General features: G+C 42.4%; 1 long non-coding RNA gene across 1 annotated transcript; it reads right to left on the bottom strand.

Annotated features, from left to right (window-relative positions):
* Positions 1 to 10,373: 10,373 nt before the first annotated feature.
* On the bottom strand, positions 10,374 to 18,784 carry LOC118159437. The gene is made up of 3 exons (XR_004747121.1): positions 18,734 to 18,784; positions 12,441 to 12,517; positions 10,374 to 11,392 (listed from the first exon to the last, which is right to left on the bottom strand). It is a non-coding gene; the product is annotated as an uncharacterized LOC118159437 (long non-coding RNA).
* Positions 18,785 to 19,271: the final 487 nt, after the last annotated feature.

The raw sequence follows: 19,271 nt of genomic DNA, 5'->3' as shown, positions 1-19,271 counted from the left end.
TTCATCGAGTTCTGCAGCTGCTTTTCCTCCCTGCTGAAAATCTGTGAAACTGTTCTGGCTGCAAATGCTCCTGCTTTGTCAGTCCTCCTTTACTGCTATTGTTAATATATATATATATACATATATATATTTTTACTTTAAAAGCATTCCAAAATATATTTCTCTTTCTATGATTCAGGTTCTTGGAGAACATGCTTGAGGAAGTTTACATTCAACAGTTGCCTTCGCTGTTGGTTTGTGTGTGTGTGGTTGGTTTTTGTTTGTTTGTTTTTTAAGAATTCAAGGCTGTCCATTTTCATTTGCTGGCTAATACATTTCTCTCTCCAGAAATAGAAGCTAATGTCTTTGCCATAATATGGACCTCACTGTTAGAAAAAGAAAAGCCAACTAAATCATGTAAAGAAATCAACCTCACTCTTTCGCCAACAGATTTTCCAGTTAAACAGCTTCAAATGTAACGTAAACAAAACCCCATGACAAATTTATCATCTGCCATAGTGCATTATTTAGATCAATGCACTGTAAGTGTACGTGGGAAAAGTTGGATAGTAGTTATTTTTCTCCACAGAAATTACGGGAATATATGTTAAAATAAACACGTTTCTAAGAGAGGAATTTATTCCCAATGCCTTATACTACGTGATAAATGTCAAAATGGAATAATGCTTGATATTGTTACGTAACATCAGTAAATCTGAAACAAAACCTTAAACTGAAAGTTCAAGTTGTATTAGATTACCACAATACCTACATATCAATAATGTTCCCATGAGTAAAGTATTTAAAGTTCTGAAAATAGATCAAATCACATCAATACAGACTTGCAGGTCACATTTCCCTCAACATACATAGCTGAAAAGAACTTCAAAATTAATACCAAATTAATTGGAATCTGTCATAACCTTTATTATGGAGGAATAGATGAATGTAGAATTAAAACTAAATTTTCAAGACCGTTGTCTTCAGCCACATTGCCTTGAAACCTAAAATAAACTTTAATCTGTGATAATTAAGAATTTGACACTTGATTGTCAAACTCTTACCCTGTAAATCATGGGTTTTTCGGGTAACATCTCTGTATTTTAGGTATGGCATCAGATGCTACCTTAAATAATACATAAAGCAGTTACTTCCTCCTCTTACACCCATTAGATGCACAGGACAAACAGAAAATTAACAGATAAGTTTTGCATGAGAAGAATCTAAACTTTTAGCTTGGCCTCCATGAAACTGTATCATAATGAGAGATCTGCATTTTGTGATGTCTTCTCAGTTAAAAAATTTGACAAAACCGAACTTCAAGAAAAACAAACAAACAAACAAAAAAACAAACACTGACAATACCTATAGATTTGTGCCTACTTTGTACAGAATATTTAGCAGATAGTATTGTTTTGGTTAAGCAGGATTAACATTTTAGCTGATTAACATAATTTGAAAAAAAAATAATTCTGAACTATGCTCGTGCTTTCGCTAACTTGAAGGTAAATCTGTGCTTGATTACCACTTACAATGAGGGAAAAGGAAATACCGTAAATGAGGAAGTATTTTTGAAAAGACCCTTTGGTCACCCTATAGCTGTGTACATGTTCACTATACAGGCTTTATAAGCAACACTGGTGTTATGAGCACTGTGCAATAAAGTACCACAATTTCCTGTGGTGTGCATTTAAAGGCAGAACCTAAAATCACCTCTTTTGTATATAAAGCGTCTTGTTCCTTGCTTATGCATAAATTCAGGAAAATTTAGGGTGCTCTGCTAATACATTCTTGCTCCTTACCAATAATGAAGTTATATTCACTTTTTTTTTTAGTTGGATGTTGAAGGTGTATGCATTTTACTCCACTAGTTAAAAACACAGAAAAACATAAAAATGAAAAACTGAAGAATACGGAGATCCAACACCATCCACAGAAAGGTGTAAGTGTACTTCAGATTTTAAAGGTGTAAGTGTACTTCAGATTTTATTTCTGCTAACAGAATAATATGTTAGGCAGAATGTAGAAGCCTGCATTCATTTTTCTCAGAGGGTGGAAGTGGCACATTTTTCCCAAATCACTCAACCTTTTACTGATAAAGGTTCTGATTAATAACAGTTCAGGTGTCATTTTTTCATCTAAGAAACAAACAGTTTTTCAGAAACTGTCAGAAACAAATAGCATTATTTGTGGCATAAAAATAGGGTATTGCTATTTAGATAAATCTGCTCTATTAAGTTTGAGTAATACAGATAGTAATATTGTGAATAGAATGACTCGTCTTCTAACATTGCTTAGGAGACTCAAATTATGACCAACTTGAACAGGGACTTTTCAGCCATTGCAGATCAAAGCAGAACTTTTTTCTACCTCCTTTCTTCCTGATAATGATGTAGCTACACTTTATTTTTGTTTGTAAGGGAAGTTGCAAAGCACCAAATTGAGTCAATGCAAGCATGTATTTGAAGCCATGATTATAAACCTTTTGCTAGTTACCTTCCATTGACGTATCTCATAAGCATGGATTTTAAGCTAAAGAAAATGTACAGGTAATCTAACCAACAAAAAATTAATACCTTTAGAGAGCGATCACCTGTTTGGTTTGCATGAATGTGTGTGTGTGTGACTTATTATAGCTTATATAGTATATAATTTCAGGAACTGGTAACTGGTGCTGTACTGACGAAACAAAACATAACTTATTTTTCCTTATGTATTCATTTGAATCTTATTCAAAAGAGTAGAGGGAATATGATTTCTATTTTCAAAAAAGGTATCACAGTATAAAAAGTATAAAATGATAAAATAAAACTTAATAGGTACTTCCTCTTTAAAACTACAATTAAATCCCAAGATCTTTCAAGCCTTATTTAATTTGCATATCATTTATTGTCCATCTGTTCTATTTCCAGTTTCTTCTTTACCATCTGGTTTTCTAATGCTGAATCCACCACACGACTTTCTCTACATGTAAGACCTCTAAACTGGAACTGATTGAATAATACGTATTATAAAATATATATGCTTAGACTTTCTTGAAGACCTAACTCACTGCTGAACACCACTTACACACCCTAAATCACCCAGTGTAGCTGGTAAGGTGAATAATGACTGTAAAGGTGACTCCTGAAAAGGATGGAAGAGAAGAAAGAGCTAGACCAAAAGACATACCCATAGAAATCAAAGGAGTGGTCTCAGTAAGGTTATGAAAAGAGAAATCCTGCAGCAAGTTCAGAAGAATGGAGAGGAAATCTGATGGTTCCAGAATGTATGACGCCATGCAATAGGGGAAGCAGTAGCAGCTGGTCCATGTTAAACAGCACTTTACTCTGCAATTGGTCCAAATAATTTTAACAGGATACTTCTATTCACTGGTTTCTCATATTCTGTCCTTGGTAATGCATCCAGCAATTTTGCCTCTTCATACATCCCAGGACTCTTAGACTGTTGTCATTGTTCAGCTCAGCTGTTCTGTTTTTCGTCCTTCTAACTGTTCCACGCTTTTCTCAACAGGCACTCCAACTCTATCAATTCAACAGCTGCTACAAACACTTCTGGTTTTGGCACCGTACCCCAATGGTTTCAAGAGGGTTATTTGAAGAGTAGGTAGGTCAGACTCTGCATTTCTGTAAAATATGACACGCATCTGATCTTACATGATCTTTATGGCCAGGCAGGGCTGAAGACAATGTTCTGAATTCAGTGGGTTCTGAAAAGAAACCCTGATTTTGCCCGTTATATTTTCAGGCTCATCAAACAGATCATTTCTATGAACCTACTCATGCAAAGAGGGGCCAGTCATCGTAGAAGCGGTCTAAAATACATTATGTGCCTGGCTGGATATGTAAATAGGTGATGGGATATTGAACACAACGACAAAATGCTTTCTAGGATTTCAAATGAAAATAAAGCTTTTTAGCTCTGAATTCAGAGCACCAAAGCACCAGCCTAGCAGATAGCTATTCACTGTAAAAATACTTGAGAAATAAAGGAGCATTATAAAGATTTAAATATCTGGAGTTTTCACAGCAAAAAATTAAGGGAGACAATCAGAAAACTCACAATTCAGACATTAGTCATGTTTTACACAATTAGGCCACTTAGACAATTCGATGATTTTTGAAAAGCCATTTAGGATCCAAAATCTGGGAAAATTAAGAGATGTGACAGGGTAAAAATGGCTTTGTAGTCTGTGTGGGGGGGAGGGGGTTGTAGTGTTTTTCGTAAATTTAGTTTCACCAACACATTTAGAAGAGTTTATTCCAATTTTATCTGTCTGCTTCTGGACCTATCTAGATGCCTATGAATACCTTCTGATAATCCAGGTCTCTGTCAGGAAGATTTTTTGAAATTTTAAATTCTCGCACTTCTTAAATTTCAAGACCAGAATTCTGTCTAGGATATCTGTGGTTTACACTGTGATGCAGATGTGAAAGGCCAACGCAGACTCTGACACCAAATCTTCATTAAATATATTGACCTAGTCAAATTCTTCCGTTGGAGTACTCCAGGTCTAATAGAACTCACCAGGACACAAATCTGGAGCAATGTCAGATTCCAGATTTAAACAAAGACATGGTTTCATGAAGTTCATGAAGTGACTCATGAAAGGACTCTGATTCTCAGATTACACTCCCTACTCAGAAGTCTGTCACAACACAAGGAAAAACTTTAAATGCTCTGAAGGACATTCTCAGATCTCTGTCCTCTGCCTCTATCACTGCAAAAATTATACTATTAAAACAGACAAACATAAACAAAACTCTTCCTGTTCCTCACTGCAATATCTCACTAATAAATTCCACTTAATTGTCTCAAAAATGAAGTTAAAACTGCTCATTTCCAAGAATTACCACTCCTAAAGAAAGCAGCTTTGGCAAGTAATGTTAATGACAAAAAGACCACATTCACGACCTTTTCTCATGTTACTTAGCAGTTTCTGACTTTCATAACTTCCAATCCAGAGAATTATTCCATGCAAACTACAGTACGAATAGTCTGTTTTAAAAGCTTTTCTTCCACTCTGATTTCAGAAAAAAAAAAAAAATAATAATAATCATATAGCTTACAGCAATGCAGAAGTCAACACAAAATACTAAACCAGAGTTTTTGATTGTATGAGTTTTAGACATTTTCTTATTTGCAGTGTACAAACAAGAAAAGTAGAAAAGATTCTAAATAGCTCCAGGAAAATAGTAAATATCACATGACATCATCTTTAACGGAGAAATTATGACACTTCAGAACACAGGAAGCTTGACAAAGAATCATGAATTTGAGCATATCCATTAAGCTGGGCTAAAGACAAATTCGATGTTATGTCAATCAGATGGCTACAGGATACATGCTGCATTTAATCAAATCATAGAGTGGCTGAGGTGAGAAGAGACCTCTGGAGGTCATCTGGTGCAATCCTCATGTTCAAGCAGGGGCACCTACAGCTATTTGCCCAGGACCATGTCCAGCTGGCTTTGAATATCTACAAGAATGGAGAATGCCTGACCTCTCTGGGCAAACTGTTTCAGTGCTCAATCACCTGCACAGTAAAATGTGTTTCCTGATGTACAGTCAGAACCTCCGAACCTCCTGTGTTCCAAGTCCTGTGCATGGCCTCTTGTCTCCTGTCACTGAGCTCCATTGAAAAGAGTCTGCCTGCACCTTCTCTGCACCCTTCCTTCAGGTCTTTATATACGTCGTTAAGATCCCACCTGAGAATTATCCTCTACAGCATGAAAAGTCCCAGCACATTCAGCCTTTCCTCATATTAGGGATCCTTCAGTCCCTTAATCATTTCCAAGGCCCTTATTTCTTTCCACTAAGTCCATTGCTCTCTTGCACTGCAGAGCAAAGAACTAGACACAGTACTCCAAATACGGTCTTACAAGAACTGAAGAGAAAAGGATCACCTCCCTTGCCCTCCTGGCAATACTTCTCCTAATGCAGCAACTGGACAGTGCTCTCAGACTTATGGTTTGATTTTTGGACGGTCCTGTGTGGATCCAGGAGCTCAACGCGATGATCCTCATGGGTCCCTTCCAAGTCGGGACAGTCTGTGATTCCATGTCCAGATGGCTTTTGACTCTCTCTCTTCAACATTCACCCATGAGAGGTTCTCTTCACCTTTGAAAAGGAGAGGGAGAGGAGAGGGGGGAGAGGAAAGGGAGAGGAGAGGGAGAAGAGAGGGAGAGGAGAGGGAGAGGAGAGGGGACAGGTTGCCGTGCTGCAGCTGTGGTGCCTGTGACATCACAAAGGACGAGTCACAGCGGGGGAGCTGTCATCAGGGCCAGCAGCAGCAGCGCCACCACACTGTGGCCTCGGCTGTCGGTGAGTGCAGTTCGCACCTCCTGCAAGCCATGGCTCGGCTGATCTTCCTCGCCCTGGCTGTGCTGGGCATTGCCCAGAAGCCGTGGTTCGTGGATGATCATGTGGATACGGATGCGGATGTAAATGAGAGAATGCAGCAGCATGCGGAGCAGCTGATTGAAGGCATGGCTCAGCTGCTGCACGACATGGAGGAGAGGAGCCAGGAGCAGAGCGGGGTGGCCCTGGGAGCCCTGCTCTTCACTGCCTTGCAGCAGTGGCAGCTCTGGACCTTTATTGACCTGCTTGTCCTGCTCTTCGGGCTCTGCCGGTGGCTCAGGAAAAGGAGACGTGTGCCAGGCAGTGGAAGCAAGCAGGGCAGCTCCGCAAGGAAGAAGGAGGAGGAGAAGAAGAAGGATTGTGTAGAAGGGAGCAGCGACACCGATGACACCTGGGATCTGGGCAGGGTTTGGGCCGGTCATACCCAGTGGCCAGCGCCGTACATGGACGACAAGTGCAAGGTGGTGGAGGAGCTGGTGGATGAGCTTCTTGGGGCCTGCCGAAGACTCTCCGGGAAATCTCTCTTCAAGCCACAGCTGCAGCCAGCCATCGGCGTGGGCTGCCTCCACGAAGGCTGGAGTGCCCGGGGGGACAACGTCCTGTACCGCCTGCTCGTGCCCCTGAGGCCTCCCCCCGGGCACGCCTTCCACCCGGAGCTGGGCGCCGAGGGGGAGACGCCAGCGAAGAACCCCGGCCTGCGCGTGGAGCTGGAGTGCGCCTGCGCGAGGGAGCGGCTGGTGGGGGACATGCTGTGCTTCCTCCACCACCCCGAGGACGAGCTGAAGAGAAGACAGGAGCCCAGCCTGCTGCGCACCCTCTGCACCGGCTCCTACCTGGACGTGGAGGAAACCACCCGCTGGTTCCAGAACTCAGTGAAAGCAGCCTGGGAGCTCCTGCCGCAGTCACGCCACTGCCGCCTGACGGTGCTGCCCTCCCGCCGCTCCTGCAAGCTCAGGCTGGCCAACGCCTCCGAGAGCACCCTCTCCATTGAGATCACGCTTGGGGTGCGGCTAGACGACTCGGACACCTTCCTCAGCCTGGAGTAGCCGCGGCCAGCTTCACCAGCAGCACGGCGCCGCCCAAGAGCTGCGCTGTGGCAGAGATGCAGTCTGTCGGGCACACGGCCAGGCATGCCCGACCCCACAGCTTCCACCTCAAACATCTGCAGACCTGCGCCCGTATGCTGGTGAGCGAAGGCTTTCCCCCCTGCCCTGAAGACAGCTGTGATTCACCACCTGAAAGCCACAGCCCTGGCAAGCCTGGCAGAGGAAAGGTTGCCCCCTGCGCCTGGATGACCTCCTGCGGTGCCTCTGCTGCTGCCTGGAGAAGAAACACCTCGACCGCTTCCTTGAGAGGAAAGGCAACGAGAGGGTACCTGAGGAGATGGATGGTGGTGTCCCCGGCCTCCCAGACAGCTGGACTGCTCAACTTCTTCCAGGCAGTGACCACCCCAACTCCTGGAAAGAGTTCCCAAGAGATTCCCTCCAGGAGCTTCATCATATACACTGATTCCAATAAATTGCTTGTGTGATCAAACGCTGTAGAGTGTCTGCGCATCACTTTGTGGGGGATCAAACGTGGGCACAGGGTTCTGAGTGCACTGCTGCCACAGAATTGGGAAGTGTTTTCCTGAACTGACTGGCTGAGGTTGGAAGGGACCTCTGGAGATCACTTTGTCCAACCCCCCTGCTTCAGGTAGGGCCACCTAGAGCAGGCTGCCTAGGACCATGTGCAGATGGCCTCTGACCATCTCCAAGGACACCACAAACCCTCTGGAGAACCTGTGCCAGCGTGCAGCAACCCTTGGAGCAATATACCCATTTCCTGACATTTTGGATACAGAACCTCCCGTGTTTCTGTTTGTGTCCGTTGCCTCTTGTCCTGTCACTGGGCACCACTGAAAAGAGCCTGCCTCTGTCTTCCTTACACCTTTCCCTCAGGGCCTTTCCTGAAAAGCTGCTTTCCATCTTATCGGCCCCCAGCCCATACTGGTACCTGGGTTTTTCCTCCCCAGGTGCAGGACTTTGCACTTCCCCTTCCTGACCGTCTTGAGATTCCTGTCAGGCCATTTCTCCAGCCTCTCCCATTCCCCCTGGATGTCAGCACATCCCACTGGCATATCAGATACTCCTCCCAATTTTGTGCCACCTACAAGTCTCTTTAAGAATACACACTGTCCCATCATCCAGATTATTAATTAAACTGTTGAAACAGGACCCCAGTTATGCTGCTAGTTATAGGCCTCCAACAAGAGATCACCACCCTCTGGACCTGGCTGCTCAGCCACTTTTCAGTCTACCTCACCACCTGCTCATCCAGCCCATTCTTCACCAGTTTTGGTATAAGCATTCTATGGGAGACAGTGTTGAAAGCCTTACTTTGTCTAGGTAGACAATCTCCACCGCCCTCCCCTTGTCTATCAAGCAGTCATTTCACCATAGAAGTTTATCAAGTTCAGCAAGCATGACTTCCCCTTGGTGAATCCACACTGACTACTTCTGATGGTTTTCTTGTCTTTCATGTGCCTGGAAATGGCCTCCAGGGCTAGCTGCTCCACAGCCTTGCCAGGGATCAAGATGAGGCCAACTGCACTGCAGTTCCCTGGGTCCTCTTCTGAAGGCCACAGGACCTCCTGGCAACATCCACCTGCCCCAGCACAGCATCCTCCATGGGCTGAAGCCTGTATATCTGCTCCATGGCAGACCTAAGGGCTGCTGTGACAGAAAGGAAATGGGGAAAAAAGGGGAAAAGAAAATGTTGAAGAAAAGCAAAGAGCAGGAAAGAAGGAGAGGAGAGAGGGAATGCTGGCTGTGGTGCCTGTGACAGTGGGGGGGGGGGGGGGATGATGACTGCCACCAGGGTCATCAGCGGGCAGCATCACTGCACTGTGGCCTGGGCTATTGGTGTCAGGTGAAGTCTGTACTGGGTGAGGGACAGGGCTCGACCTGCAGTGGGGGCCCCATCACACCACAGAGAAACAACAGTAAAAAGCTGCCAAGGAGACAGGACCGATGACAAAAGCTTCTACACCAAGCTCATTATGGTGGCAGCCAGATCTAGGGTTTCACCTTGGACCTGGGCACTGTCTAGGGTTAGGATTAAAGTTTTGCAAGAGGGAAAGCCCAGAGCCCCAGTCATTATGGGGCTACGAAGCAGGTACAAAGAATCACCAGGGCTACCAAAACCTTTCACTCCTGGCCACTTTTGGGGGAGCCATATCTGGGGGTCCATCTTGGACCTGGGTACTGTCTAGCAGAAAACATAACTTTCAGGATGTGGGAAAGGAATTCGCAGGTGGCTTTGCGCTGTTTCCCACGTCCCTGAATTAGAGATAATGAGGAAACAAGCTAGAGACAAGTGCACGGAGAAGCTAGACCAATGATAAGCTGTTTTCAGCGCGTGCTGTAGTTAGTTGCCTATATATACTCTGTTAGAACATGCAATAAAGGAGGACGATTATACTTGCATCGAGGTTGCATCGTTACTCCGGGACCATCTCCCTTTCCAACATCTGGTAGCAGAGGATGGTTACTCGCCAGATAGTTCAGCTCGACTGAGGTCTCCGAGACTGCGGTAAGCAGCTAGAGGAGGGGATTGGGAAAATAAACGGCTGAGAGGGTGCTGCTTGGCAGACACGCGTCAGGGTCGCTCCCTACCTCTCAGAGGAAGTGCAGCCATGGAAGTGGAGGCTGCAGCATCATTGCTCGTTGGGATACTCTCTAAGAGAGGTATTGAGACAACGGGAAAGAAACTGATCAAATTGATCAAGTTAGAACAACGATGAGGACATTTCAGAGAGACTGCCTTGCTGTTCCCTGTTACAGAATGGCGAGAATTTGGGAATACCACGTGGGAAAGGACTATAACGGAGGATTCAAAAGATGAAAAGGAGGATGATTATACTCGCATCGAGGTTGCATCGTTACTCCGGGACCATCTCCCTTTCCAACATCAGGATATCTTAATAGGTAATAACTTAGCTACAAAAATGTCATTAATTTTAGTGTAAAGATCTTTTTAGTTGGTAAAGCAAGGTTGGCAGTACAAACATACCATCTTCTAGGCTGAAACCTGTGTATACTGTTTGCTCCCCAGTGGGCTGGTAGAAGTTCCCGCATAAAGAGGGCAGATTGGCCATGAGGCCTCCTACAGCTCTCTGTAAGACTCAGCGTGCTTTGCTCCAATGCCGAAGTCCAAATTTGCCTCATTGTGTAGGTGCAGCTTTACCATAACCTCCCCCAGGTCCCATCTTTTTCCCATTACCTGTAGATGGTCACCAGATTTATTCTGATTGTGGAGGTAAAGAAGTTAAACTACATGGCACAGGATCTTTTTGAATGTAATGTTTCAACCCTTGATTTTGAACAGATTTAATGCTTTTTTGAGCTTTGGCTACATGTGGCTTTGTGGCACGATACCTGTTTCTTGAAACTTTGGTTTCTCCTTCATTCAAAGATAGGAGCATTTCATACAGACAATTCAATTTGTAACTCGGTAACTCACCTCTACAAATATCTTGATACAGATCAACCATGACATGTATGTCACTGAATTGTGAGCTCACATAACTAATAGATAAATCGTATTAAAATATATTTTGTATTATGCACTGGGAGCAAACGCACGTGTTTACACAGAAAGCATTTTATGGAAAAAAAAAAAAAAAAAAAAAAAAAGCAGTAATAAGATTGCAGTTTCCTTTTCTTGAAGAATATCTATATCAAAGGAACAACATCCCATGACTGAACTTTTGTTTCTGAAGGTTACAATGTTTTTGATACTCAAAGCCAATGGCACTGTTACTTTCCATAATGAAATTCGGACCTCGGGATGATTAAATCATACTGACACCAGAAGCAATTTATAATCCCTCTCTGGTGTCTTTTGGAATCTCTTTAAAAAGTTAGAGTCTCTGCTGGCTACTTTATTTAGCATATGCAACTGGCTCATTCCTATCAAAAGTGCCACTTATCAGTGCTGTTTGTTAAACTACACAGGCATCTGGTGTCAGCTCAGTGGGAACAATGCCGTATCACAAAAGTAATTATGTTCCCTAGGAAAAAAAAAAAAATGCTTACATGCTCTAACTTCCTCATTATTAGAGTCAATGACTACATATGCTCCTAGTATGTGCGGGCCTAAATCCTCTCAGTTATTTTTCTTCTTCTCCTCCTCACAATATCCATGTGCTGTTGTTTCTTCCAGAATGTTTTCAATGTCTGTCTCTTCATTAAGCTATTCACACGCAAGAACATTTATCCTATCCTAAATCCTTGGTGAAATTTTGGATGACCAAATGACCTTGGCTCGATACAAATTTCAGTCCTATCTGTTTTCAAAGCTTAGGAAACATACAGTTCTCTAACTCCCTTGTACTGTCCTTAACATTAACGTTATTAATGAATTTGAATCCTTATGGAAAAGGGTGATGTAATAAGGATACGAAGATGACAGACCTCTAGATTCGTTGCCTAGCACAGAAAAAATATATATATGTATTTTTTTCATTTTGTGTAACTGTATCTCACTGACAGAGGTTGCCTTTAACTGACTTTGGTACCAGAAGTGGAAAGAGCAGGGAGAGTGACAGCATGAAAACAGAGGAGCAAAATCAACATGTGGCTGAACTCAACATAAACAGACGAGGTGGTTCAAAGCAACTCCCTGGCTGGGGATGCTGAAGGACAGATGTCTGAATTTTGTTGATCAGAATGAAGGATACTGGCACAAAGTACAAAACGTCTAAGAGTAGAACACGTCTAAAACCAGAATTCTTTTGGTTAAATCCATCTATCTAAGAGTATAAAGATGCACTTTCTTTTCACCATCCTGACCCACGTTATACACTCAGTTGCTATGAAGCAAATGGTGCTATTAAAATGTGTTTTAGACTAATTTTCTCATTAGATGTTTCCTCTTTCATCAGCTTTTTAATTTTTCCCTCCAAAAGATTTAGCATACTTTTTGTTTAACATTAAGCTTCCATTTCTTCCCTGCAGAGTTATAGGAGTTTGCCATGTGAGGGAGTCAGATATGTTCAAGTTGGTACCATATTTTTAAACTGCAAATCACAGAATGCAAAGGTTTTAGCACATGCTTACCTTGCCACTTGTTCTTGCATGTTAATCAGAAAATTCCCGTGGGCCATTTTTGCCATTGAATACTGAAAAGGTTACAGCTACAAGGACAAAAAAAAAAAAGGCAAATCATTAAATTACAGACAACATACAACACATTGTCACACATCACAGAATAATGATCACAGCTGCTGAAACTATCAAAATAAAGAATTAACAAATGTTTTGATATAATTCAAACTAAATATCAAACCACACAATTTATTTACTAAAATGGTACATTAAAATGGTAAAAATTCACTGGAATTAAAGAGAAGGTATACAGTTTCATTGAACACTGACTTTCACTGTGTAGATTTCCCTAACAAAGATTTTTTTTATATCTATTGAAATAATAATTAAAAAAATCTCTGAAATCCAATACCCCAAAATTTTAATATACTTGTGCTTTCCCACACAAAAAGATGTTCAAAATCACTTACAACTATAATTGAGTTACAGCATGCTTTAGAAAATGCCTTGTGATCGCTTCAATAACTTTTTCATTTTATTTTAGAAGCATTGAAACAGAATCCTTATTGTACAAAAATTTGGGTTTCACTTGCATGCAAAGTATCCAATACCAAAGAGAGCACATTAGAAAATTAGCATATTAACTAATTAGCCACTTTGCAGAATGATTAAACAGAACACTACAGCATCAAATTCCATTCAATAATTCATTGATCAATTTGGTATTAAATCATGATATACTGCAATTCCTTCCTAACACATTTGATTTCTGCCTAACTACATACCTGAAAAACATTACCCTAGTGGTTAGAAATACATAGGTTCAAAGTTTAGATCTGCAAATCATATAGGAATACTTTGAGTCATAACTTTATTAGAGAAAAAATGCGTATGTTTGCAGTAATGATTGCAAAAGATGGGCTGTTTTGGAAAATTCTAGCCATCTGGAATAGAGCTAAACAAACCCTTTGCTAGGTTAGTGTTTTGTTTTGCTGGTAGCCAGTGCGCTTGTCTTCTATCTTTGGCACTTATTGTTCTTTGCAAATTGCTTTCCCAGCCACCGTAACACTTACAGCAACACATTTTAACCCTACTTAGAATATATTCTCACTTGTGACTAGAAAACTTTGACAACAAAAGTGAACAAATGAATCATTACAAATTTCTCAAAGTCATTAGGATTTCATTTACTCTCATTTATCAGGCTTCAGTTGTCAGATATACAGCAAGCAAAATTTATTACAAATAAAAAAAAAAAACTTTAAATGTTTATCTTTGCTAAATATTATCTTGAGGCTGGATGACAAACTGTTAAAATGGTAAGTGGGCTAAGTTAATTGTATTTACTTGATTACAAAAAAAAAAAAAAAAAAAAGAGAGAGAGAGAGAGCTGGAAACACATATATTTAACTTGCATTTACACTCACTACTGAATGTTTTCTCCAGGCAAGAAGAAATTGTTAGGGAAAAAAAATCCAGTTAAGGAAATTGAGAAATGATATCAAACCCAAATGATGATAGACAGGAGACTGGACATACACCAGGTTATTTTACATAGACAGATCCATTACACTAGACCAAATTACAAACTCTTGGACACTGATGGAAAAACTTTCTCACAGAAATGGTCTGCAGGGAATCCAGGCGCTATGTGATCACATGGGTATGAACAGGTGATTCAATCTGGTCTTAACAGAGGCTGACCTTGATGTTTGTTGCATATATTTAACTAGAGAGTATATATTGAGATGTCTGTCCACATTGTCTCTGAATGAGAATTGTGATCCAATAGTGCTTAATAAAAACCATGAAAAGTTTGGGATCCCAAGCTGCAGAACAAATATATTCACTCTTTATTTTCTGTATACAGTGTACAAACAATATGGCTTTATTTTTTTCCCCTTCATGCATGTGCATGAATGTTTATTTTCAGTTGGTCTGCTCTTTGCTGAGTGACACAACTCTAATAGCAACACCTTACCTAAGCACTTAATTTTAAGCACACCATTAATCTTATTGGAACCAAATGAATTTCAGCACATTTAGGATGAAATGTTTTATTAAATCCTTTGTGACTAAGCAGACACTTCATCCAATGCAAAGGGTAACCAGGTAAGGAAAAATGTAAATTAATATCCAGTTATCTCCGGATTTGGTGCAAGAAAAATTACATGAGGATTTGTTGTTGTGTTTTTTTTTCCCTGTCTTTTTACTCTATTATACAATGGATTGTGATGGTTGTACTGGGTCTGGCTGGGATGTTAACTTTCCCTGCAGCAGCCCATACATTGCTGCACTCTGCACTTGTAGCTAGAACAGCAGTGGTATCACACCGGTGTTGTGTCTGCTGCTGAGCAGTGCTGGCACAGCATCAGGACTCTCTCTGACCCTCCTAGGGGGTGGGCAAAAAGTGAGAAAGAAACATCAGCAGGGCAGCTGACCTAAACCAACCAAAGGGATATTCCATACCATATGATGTCACACTCAGCAATAAAAGGTGGAAAAAGGAAGAAGAGGGGAGGGGTGGGCTCTCGTTGCGAAAACGTCTGTCCTCCTCCCGAACACCGGCTACGTGCGTTGAGGCCCTGCTTCAAGGACGTGGTCAAGCATCGCTCATTTGTGGGAAGTAGAGAGTAATTTCTTTCCTCTGCACTTCCACATAGCCTTTACTTGTTTTGTTTAGTTATTCCCTTTCCCCCTTCCTCTTCCCCTTTCCCTTTTTTTTTCCCTTTAGTTGAATTGTTTAATTAATAATAATATTTCCTTAATTATCACAGAATCACAGAATCACAGAATTTCTAGGTTGGAAGAGACCTCAAGATCATCGAGTCCAACCTCTAACCTAACACTAACAGTCCCCACTAAACCATATCCCTAAGCTCTACATCTAAACGTCTTTTGAAGACTTCCAGGGATGGTGACTCCACCACCTCCCTGGGCAGCCTGTTCCAATGCCTCACAACCCTTTCAGTAAAGAAGCTCTTCCTAACATCTGACCTAAAACTCCCCTGGCGCAACTTTAGCCCATTCCCCCTCGTCCTGTCACCAGGCACGTGGGAGAACAGGCCAACCCCCACCTCTCTACAGCCTCCTTTAAGGTATCTGTAGAGAGCGATAAGGTCGCCCCTGAGCCTCCTCTTCTCCAGGCTGAATAAGCCCAGCTCCCTCAGTCGCTCCTCGTAGGACTTGTTCTCCAGGCCCCTCACCAGCTTCGTCGCCCTTCTTTGGACCCGCTCAAGCACCTCGATGTCCTTCTTGTAGCGAGGGGCCCAAAACTGAACACAGTACTCGAGGTACGGCCTCACCAGAGCCGAGTACAGGGGGACGATCACCTCCCTAGCCCTGCTGGTCACACTATTTCTGATACAAGCCAGGATGCCGTTGGCCTTCTTGGCCACCTGAGCACACTGCTGGCTCATATTCAGCCGACTGTCCACTATCACTCCCAGGTCCTTCTCCGCCTGGCAGCTCTCCAACCACTCATCTCCCAGCCTGTAGCTCTGCTTGGGGTTATTACGCCCCAGGTGCAGGACCCGGCACTTGGCCTTGTTAAACTTCATGCAGTTGACCCCAGCCCATCGGTGCAGCCTATCCAGATCCTCCTGCAGAGCCTTCCTACCCTCGAGCAGATCGACACTCGCACCTAACTTGGTGTCATCTGCAAACTTACTGAGGGTGCACTCAATGCCCTCGTCCAGATCATTGATGAAGATGTTAAAGAGGACCGGCCCCAGCACCGAGCCCTGGGGGATGCTGCTATATATATATATATATATATATATATATATATATATTTCCCTCTTTAATTAAATCATCCTTATCTCAACCCGTGAGTTGTTCTTTCCTTTACTTCTTCCCCTCCTCATCTGAGGAGGGGGAGTGAGAGAGCGGTTGCGGTGTTCAACTGCCTAGCACGGTAAAACCACCACAATGGCTCAAATAAAACTCGTAGTTTTATTACAGCTTTTTTATTATCATTATTATTCAAACAATCAGCAGAACTAATGAAGTTTGGCATGGATTTCATCTATATGTAGGTGTCTATGACATGGGCTTCCTCACCTCAGACTCACACTCGTGATGCTCAGATAAAATTCATTTCTTTAAGAAGTCAGATTAAAAATGCAGAGTTGCAGCTTCTGTAGATTTATGATTAGAACAGATGATGTCCACCTCTAGTAGGCAGTTGAAGTTTGCTACGGATTACTTTTATTAAAAGTTGCAGTTTTTATATGTTCTTAACTTATCGTCTAACCTTAGCAAAACTGAAATTAGGTAATAGTTAACCGTTCACCTGAGACAGAATGCATTTGAGTTATTTGATACATTCTTTTGGAGTATTTTTCTGTGATATAAAGTGCAAGAGATATTTTGGTCCCTATATACATTACTGTATTTCTGTTGCTATCAGTAGAAAATGCAGCTAACCCTGAATGTCTGTGCCTACAAAGTGAAACAGTCAAGTAAGATAGATTAATTTTGTCACTAAGGCTGAAATCGCTTGATTTAAAATGGACATTTGCATTTGATCTAGTGTTCCTAGGCTCCCTTTATAGTCAGTGGAACCTGATCATGTTAGCTAGCGGCTAAGGCACAGTTCATCACGTCTGAAATTAGATGTTTAAAACAGATCAGACACTAAAAGTACATATTTCTTCTCATCAACTATAAAAGTAATGTAAGGTGATTAGATCTGTAAAGACAAAGACAAAGACATTCACCCTAAGTGTCTGAAATTCATTGAGCTGTAGAAAATGAAGATTTGGTACCTATTCTAAATACCTGGAAGGTGTTGGAAAATGTTGGAGAAAATCTTAAGGTCTCGATTTCTATCACATTTCTATCTTGATCTGACATAATAAAGAAGATATATTTGGTGAAAAAGTTTAGAAACAATAAAAGCGACCATTTGACTAGTCCTATTTTCCACTTCAGTTAAGCTCTAAAACACAACCGGATCAATAAAGTACTATGCTATAATTATACTTTAAGTTTCCAAATAAAGAATGGTATATGCAAATAAAAATATGTGTAATTGCTATGTATTACAATTCTATGCATATAATATATATATATATATATATATACTCATAATTGTCTTAAAGTGAGATAAAACTTGTTGCATGTTATAAAAAATTACCTCCGGACTACAAAAATATTCACAATTTTGCAATTAAAAGTTTTTGTAACACTATTTTATGATTTTAAATTATATTCTGAAATTACATGGTACTTTGAGGAATGCTGGCATCTGCAATGCAGCTGTAGTTTTGTTTCTGTCACTAGATATAAGATGAACAATTCAAAACTGTCTGAAAAAAAAACCCTCCTTGGGAATGTAGTCAGTCTGTTCTGTTCCTACTCATTCTATGAAATATCTGTGGATATAGAGCAGAACAAGAAAACAAAAGCCCTTACCTCCAATTTTTAAGTTATTTTGTATTTGGGCATTTTGTAAATTAGACGTATCAAAAATCTATGCTCAAAAATTCTTGTGTGGCAGTTTTACCCTGCTGGGCAGTAGAGCTCCACCACAACCGCTCTCTCACTCCCCCTTCTCAAAGGGAATGGGAGAAAATACGATGCAAAGGGACCAAGGGTTGACATAAGGACGGGGAGATCACCCACCAAATACTGTCATGGGCAAAACAAACTCAGCACACGAAGATTAACATAATTTATTGCCTATCACTAGCATACTAGAACAGCAAGAAACTAAAAGCAAAGTAAAAACACCTTCACCCCATCCACCCTCTCTCACCTCCTTCCCCCGAGTGGGGCAGGGGAACACGGAATGGGGGCTGCGGTCAGTCCCTGACGCTTCATCCCCGCTGCTCCCTCACCGTCCTTCCCTGCCCCTGCTCCCCGCGGGGTCCCTCCCACGGATGCCGTCCTTCTGACCTGAGCCTGCGGGGGCTGCCCACAGGCAGCAGCTCTCCAAGCACTGCTCCCACACGGCTCTGTACCACGGGGTCCATCCCCCAGGAGCAAACTGCTCCAGCACAGGTCCCCCACAGGCGGCAGCTCCCCCAGACCCCCTGCTCCCGTGTGGGCTCCTCTCCACGGGCTGCAGCTCTGGCCTGGGGCCTGCTCCTGCGGGGGCTCTCCATGGGCCACAGCCTCCTCCAGGCCACATCCACCTGCTCCAGCGGGGGCTCCTCCACGGGCTGCAGCGTGGAGATCTGCTCTGTGTGGGACCCATGGGCTGCAGGGGGACAGCCTGCTCCACCAGGGGCCTCTCCACAGGCCACAGGGGAACTGCTGCTCCCTGCCTGGAGCACCTCCGGCCCTCCTGCTGCACTCACCTTGGGGGCTGCAGGGCTGCTGCTCTCATTTTCTCACTCCTCTCTCCCAGCTGCTGTGTCTCAGCAGTATTTCCCATCCTTAACTCTGCTCTCCTAGAGGCCTAACCAGTCTCACTCCCAGGCTCAGCTCTGGCCAGCAGTGAGTCCCTTTGGAGCCACCTGAAACAGGGCCTTACATAATATGGAGCAGCTGCTGTGCTCAGCTCACAGAGGCCACCCCTGCAACCCTCCCACTATCAAACCTTAACATGTAAGCCCAATACATTTTGACATAAAGCTGAAGGAAACAAAACAAGCATCTATTCCCCGGAAATAATTAAGCATTGTTTGGGGAGAGTTTCAAAAATAAGGTCCGCTGAAGTATTCCATTAAAAAATAAACTTTAAAGGCCAGACTCCAAATACCTTTCTGCATTAGTACTTGTTTTTTAAAAATCTCACTGACATAAACTACTTCCAAGAATGAATTCAATGAGCTAAGAAAATAGTCCTATAAACAGTCCATCAGTATTCAGTACTTTTGAAGCTACTGTGTTCTT

Source organism: Oxyura jamaicensis, chromosome 1, assembly GCF_011077185.1.
Source record: "Oxyura jamaicensis isolate SHBP4307 breed ruddy duck chromosome 1, BPBGC_Ojam_1.0, whole genome shotgun sequence".
NCBI classification, from domain to species: domain Eukaryota; kingdom Metazoa; phylum Chordata; class Aves; order Anseriformes; family Anatidae; genus Oxyura; species Oxyura jamaicensis.
The sequence above is the reverse complement of the archived record's forward strand: the minus strand, read 5'-3'. Positions and strand labels throughout refer to the sequence as shown.